Source organism: Salmo trutta, chromosome 15 (genome assembly GCF_901001165.1).
Source record: "Salmo trutta chromosome 15, fSalTru1.1, whole genome shotgun sequence".
Taxonomy (NCBI): Eukaryota; Metazoa; Chordata; class Actinopteri; order Salmoniformes; family Salmonidae; genus Salmo; species Salmo trutta.
Genome location: NC_042971.1, coordinates 58160341 through 58166796, shown reverse-complemented (window position 1 = coordinate 58166796; position 6456 = coordinate 58160341).

The following is a 6456-nucleotide window of genomic DNA, read 5'->3' as shown; positions in this document are numbered from 1 at the left end:
ATACATTTAAACTCCGTTTTTCACAATTCCTGACATTTAATCTGAGAACAAATGCCCTGTTTAAGGTCAGTCTTCCCTGTGGCTCAGTTGGTAGAGCATGGTGTTTGCAACGCCAGCATGGTGTGTGCAATGCCAGGGTTGTGGGTTTGATTCCCACGGGAGGCCAGTACAACAACAACAAAAAATGCATAAAATAAATGCATTCACTACTGTAAGTCGCTCTGGAGAAGAGCGTCTGATAAAATGTAGTTAGGGTCACCATTTTATTTTAAGAATGTGAAATGTCAGAATAATAGTAGAGAGAATGATTTATTTCAGCTTTTATTTCTTTCATCACATTTCCAGTGGGTCAGAAGTTTACATACACTCAATTAGTATTTGGTAGCATTGCATTTAAATTGTTTAACTTGGGTCAAATGTTTCGGGAAGCCTTCCACAAGCTTCCAACAAAAAGTTGGGTGAATTTTGGCCCATTCCTCCTGACAGAGCTGGTGTAACTGAGTCAGGTTGGTTGGCCTCCTTGCTCATACACTTTTTCAGTTCTGCCCACAAATTTTCTATAGGATTGAGGTCAGGGCTTCGTGATGGCCACTCCAATACCTTGACTTTGTTGTCCTTAAGTAATTTTGCCACAACTTTGGAAGTATGCTTGGGGTCATTGTCCATTTGGAGACCCATTTGCGACCAAGCTTTAACTTCCTGACAGATGTCTTGAGATGTTGCTTCAATATATCCACATAATTTTCCTTCCTCATGATGCCATCTATTTTGTGAAATGCACCAGTCCCTCCTGCAGCAAAGCACCCCCACAACATGATACTGCCACCCCCGTGCTTCCCGGTTGGGATGGTTTTCTTCGGTTTGCAAGCCTCCCCCTTTTTCCTCCAAACATAACGATGGTCATTATGGACAAACAGTTCTATTTTTGTTTCATCAGACCTGGGGACATTTCTCCAAAAGTACAATCTTTGTCCCCATATGCAGTTGCAAACCGTAGTCTGGCTTTTTATGGTGGTTTTGGAGCAGTGGCTTCTTCCTTGCTGAGCGGCCTTTCAGGTTATGTCGATATAGATACTTTTGTACCCGTTTCCTCCAGCATCTTCACAAGGTCCTTTGATATTGTTCTGGGATTGATCTGCACTTGGAAATTACTCCCAAGGATGAACCAGACTTGTGGATGTCTACAATTGTTTTTCTGAGGTCTTGGCTGATTTCTTTTGATTTTCCCATGATGTCAAGTAAAGAGGCAGTGAGTTTGAAGGTAGGCCTTGAAATACATCCACAGGTACACGTCCAATTGACTCAAATTATGTCAATTAGCCTATCAGAAGCTTCCAAAGCCATGACATCATTTTCTGGAATTTTCCAAGCTGTTTAAAGGCACAGTCAACTTAGTGTATGTAAACTTCTGACCCACTGGAATTGTGATACAGGGAACTTTAAGTGAAATAATCTGTCTGTAAACAATTGTTGGAAAAATGACTTGTGTCATGCACAAAGTAGATGTCCTAACCGACTTGCCAAAACTGTAGTTTGTGAACAATAAATTTGTGGAGTGGTTGAAAAACGAGTTTTAATGACTCCAACCTAAGTGTATGTAAACATCCGACTTCAACTGTAGATACTGGAGTTTTGACGTGGAGAAAGTCACTTCAGGTGATTGTGCAATACATATCATGGTTGCACAATCAGATGCATTTAGCATACAGTAATGCTGGTTTGTTACACCTTCAAATAGGAAAAACCATTATCATGTAAATAGAGATAGCGTTACATGATACACACACACACACACACACACACACACACACACACACACACACACACACACACACACACACACACACACACACACACACACACACACACACACACACACACACAGAGAAAAGCTATCTATGCTTCCACCTGAACCAACACAAGGTGCGGCTTCCGGCTTGTTGGCAGGTTGGTTCTACCTCCATGGCCTTTGTACCGTGACAATCCAAGCGGCAGCGTCAGCAAGACACGGGTCTTCCCTCAGACGGCCTCCCGTCGCCAAGACAACCTCATTCCAGACTCTACAAACATCAGGGCAGACTGGAGCTTAGCATTCCAGAGGAACTCCCGGGAGGCAGAGTTCTCTCTCTTGTTGTTGTTTTTGTTTGTTGTTGCTAAGGAAGTGCAAAGCTGGCAGGTCTACTACCTCTACCTACTGTACGGAGGCTAGCCCTCCTTTATTAAAGCTGGTATTGCTGCCGTTGACAGTGACGTACATGTACATGCAGAGCTAACCACTATGGGAAGATGTGTGTTCTTTCTAAGGGTAATCCTTCAGGGAGTATTGCAGAGCGAGGCGTTGTGTGACTTAACAGTTAGTCTTAACAGTGCCATTTAATTAAAGCACAACCCAGCACTCTCTGTGGAGTTAGCTGACTCGACCCAGGGCCTGCTGGGGTAGAGTAGTCTGGTGTGTGTGTTTCGTCATGATCACTCGGGAGGCGTGAGCATCACAGCCGTTTTGCACAAACACAAACCAGGACCATCTGCAGCTCTGGCTCTGGACCAAGAGCAATACTAAGACCTGTACACTTTTCCTTCATCTGCTCTCAATAACACACACACACACACTGCATGCCTGTGATGTCATGGTTCTGGGTGTACATGTAAATGGCTGCCTGCCTCTCTGTGTTTAAACGTCCATCTAGCTACAATGTCTAATGTTCAGGAACCAGAACCTTGTAATTATGTAGTCATTTACACTCTAGGTGAGTTTTATGACTATAGTGACTGATTCAGCTGGTAGAGAGGCCATTTGTAACCATTACGATTAAAGTTCTGGTATAGACAAGAAACAACATTCACACAGAGAGGTAAAGTATTAGTGTTACCTTTCCTCACCAGCTACAGTTCCAGCACTAACCTCCCCAATAGCTTAATTCAGCAAGTCCACCTTATTTATTATGTAGTGTTAAGGTAATGCTGTTGAGAGGAGCAATGGGAGCATTAAGCACTATCCAGAGAGTTATAACAGTATTTAGCAGCAGCAGCAGCAGGCCTGAGTGAAGAATACCACAGTCCCAGCCAGAGTTCCCATCCGGTTCGCATGCTGCAATGTTTTTCACAGAACATTTGAAACTCATACAAACCACAGAGCCAGGGCACAGTTTCTGTCACATACCTCTGGCACGCCACGGCCTGATCTGTACAGTGTAGAGCAGGAAACTTTCTGTGTGTGTGTGAGTGCCTATCAACGCACACTCAAGGGTCTCCAAAAGGGTCATTTGGTTTCAATTGTATCTGGCGTGTTGTGTCGACTTCATAGCTGTTAATGAACATAAGATAAATGACCTACACCAGGTTACCATGACACCTAATGGACTTCTGATGTTCCCACTGTGTCGGCCTCGCGGTTGAGCGGTTGGCAGTTTAACTGGTATGCTGGGATCCAGAGAGGGCTATTGGGCACAGATTTTAAGAAAAAATTGGCAGGTTTTTTTGTTTTTTTTTCACAATAGAACCTACACATAAAGTCAACGGAATTTTCATAAGCAAGCTGCTTAAGGGATTTGATTGAGTAAGAAAAATATTTCAGGGATTGGTTGTATCTAGGCTGTATTCCCCTATCTCAACTAAAAACTGCATTTCACAGTCCTTTGTGGACCATAGCCTTCCTTCAGACCGCCTCGCCATCCAGCAGTAAGTCTGGGAAAGAGGGGTCCTCCCTGGCTCTGGCCTTAGACAATAGGTGCGGTAAAGAGGTCAATGGAACTCGACCAAAACAATGGAAATGCCATGGGGAAGATGCGGTGAGGGGTGAGATCCCTAATCTCCTCCCCAGCAGAATTAGGCTAGAATTTAGGCTATTATTTGTGTGTATTTCACTCTATGTTGTGGTAAAAATCTGAGCATAATGCTTGTATGGATGTCAGGCCCTATACATGTTAATGTCATCGTCACCAATCAACTGCATTATAGTTAAAAACGACTTTGACTAGCACCGCCGGTTTCTGTATGCTAGCTATGCTACCAGTTTATACGAATGGGAGTTAGCATTTAGCAGTCACTTCTTCTAAGCCTAAAAAGGGACAACTTCTAAATGTCATGCAGAGAAAACAGACAAATACAGTGGGGGAAAAAAGTATTTGATCCCCTGCTGATTTTGTACGTTTGCCCACTGACAAAGAAATGATCAGTCTATAATTTTAATGGTAGAGAGGGTTTTGCCACCAAGAACTAAGTCATGTTTTGCAGAGGGGTCAAATACTTATTTCCCTCATTAAAATGCAAATCAATTTATAACATTTTTGACATGCGTTTTTCTGTATTTTTTTGTTGTTATTCTGTCTCTCAGTGTTCAAATAAACCTACCATTAAAATTATAGACTGATCATTTCTTTGTCAGTGGGCAAACGTACAAAATCAGCAGGGGATCAAATACTTTTTTCCCTCACTGTATATCCAAATCAGACTTCAGTAACCACATTGTGGGCCTGTTACAATACATCAATCATGACAGATTTGACTGATATCCACGTTGTTAGATCAGACTGGTTGATTGTTCACCAATCCAGCATCCTCCTTCTATCCCCCCGCGGTCTCTCCGTTCCATTAACCTCTTTACCACATCTCTCTCCCTCCTTCCCTCTACAGCTGCTTTGAACCCATCAACTTTATAGTCTCTCTTTGACACCAAAATGTCTTTCTGCTCAGGGATAGAGGAAGGAATTTTTTTTTAATGGTAATGGTATTTTCCAGTAGTTGCATTCTCTATTCAAGACTTGGCATACTAAAGTGGAATTGGCATCCAGAAGTTAAGATCTGTGGATTATTTGCTATGGTCAATGAGTCAGGCAGACAAGCAGTAGCTTCCTATGGTCAACAGGTTGTAACACTCTGTTGGGAGACATTTGGACAAATGGTCTGTTGATGTGGGACATGAAGGTGTAGTACTGTATTTACATCATCAGGGGGTGTACTCAGTGGCAGTTTATTAGGTACCGTAATTTCCGGACTATAAGCCGCAACTTTTTTCCCAGGCTTTGAACCTCGCGGCTTAAACAATGACGCGGCTAATATATGGATTTTTCCCGCTTTCAAATAAATATATATTTTTTAAAAAACACATTCTGTGACGTGCTCAGTTTTTTGGCGGCATGAAGCTTTCATTAGACCAATGAAATTGCCGAACGGGTTAAGGTCAAACAACCTTTTTGTTTACAGTTTAGATTAAATCGAGCGCTCTCAAACTTCCCATCATTCTGATTACGGTAGTCATTTTGTCACCCTGATTCCTGGGGGCACAACAAAGTATTTGCAGCCACTCGACATCAGTGTAAATCGTGCATTTAAGGTGGCTCTCCGTGTTCAGTGGGAGTCTTGGATGACAAGCGGGGAGAAATGCTTCACTAAAACGGGCCGCATGCGACGAGCAACTTATGGTCAAGTCTGCCAGTGGGTCCTGACAACGTGGAGCATTGTCAAAAAGTCCACTATCATCAACGGGTTTGGAAAGGCTGGACTGCTGCGTGTTGAAGAGGGCTCAGCGGGGGATTTGCCTCCGGATGAAAGTGACGAGCGACATTGAAAACGATCCAATATCGGATGAAGCAATTCTGAGGCTATTCAACTCCGACACCGAAGATGGTTTCAGTGCACAGGAGAAGGAAGATAGTGACCAATGACTTTTTTGGTAGGCTACTGTTTACTGCTAATTTTGTATTTTTTGTTACAAGCCGTGTTTCGTTAAAGCCTATTTATTTTTGTTACAAGCCGTGTTTCGTTAAAGCCTATTTATTTTTGTTACAAGCCGTGTTTCGTTAAAGCCTATTTATTTTTGTTACAAGCTGTGTTTCGTTAAAGCCTGTGTCAAGTTAATTTGTTTCAATGTACCGGTAGGCACCTGCGGCTTATAGACGTGCGGCTTATTTATGTTCAAAATATATATCTTTTTTTAATTCAGTGGGTGCGGCTTATATTCAGGTGCGCTCAATAGTCCGGAAATTACAGTACATGCACCTATTACCGGGTCAGATCCCCCCCCCCCCCTTCTACCTCCAGAACAGATGGAATTCTTCAGGGTATCACGCAGTTGCTGCAGATTGGACGGTGGTACAGTCACGCTGCCAACAGCATGAATGCATCTCATCCTAAAGACTCCATTGGGTTTGGTGAGCAACAATGCTCAGATACGCTGTGGCGTTCAATCGTTGCTCAATTGGTATCAAGGGTCCTAACGTGTGCCAGAAAAACAGGAAAACATTCCCCACACCATTACACCACCAGCCTGTACCGTTGACATGCAGGATGGGGCCATGGAGCAGGCAATGGTTTTCCACTCCTCATTTGTCCAGTGTTGGAGCCGCTTATTGTTTTTAGCTGATAGGATAGAACTCGATGTGGTCGTCTGCTGCAATAGCCCATCTGTGACAAGGAGCACCCTGGGTATATAGGTGGGTAAACCCATAATGCAAAAAA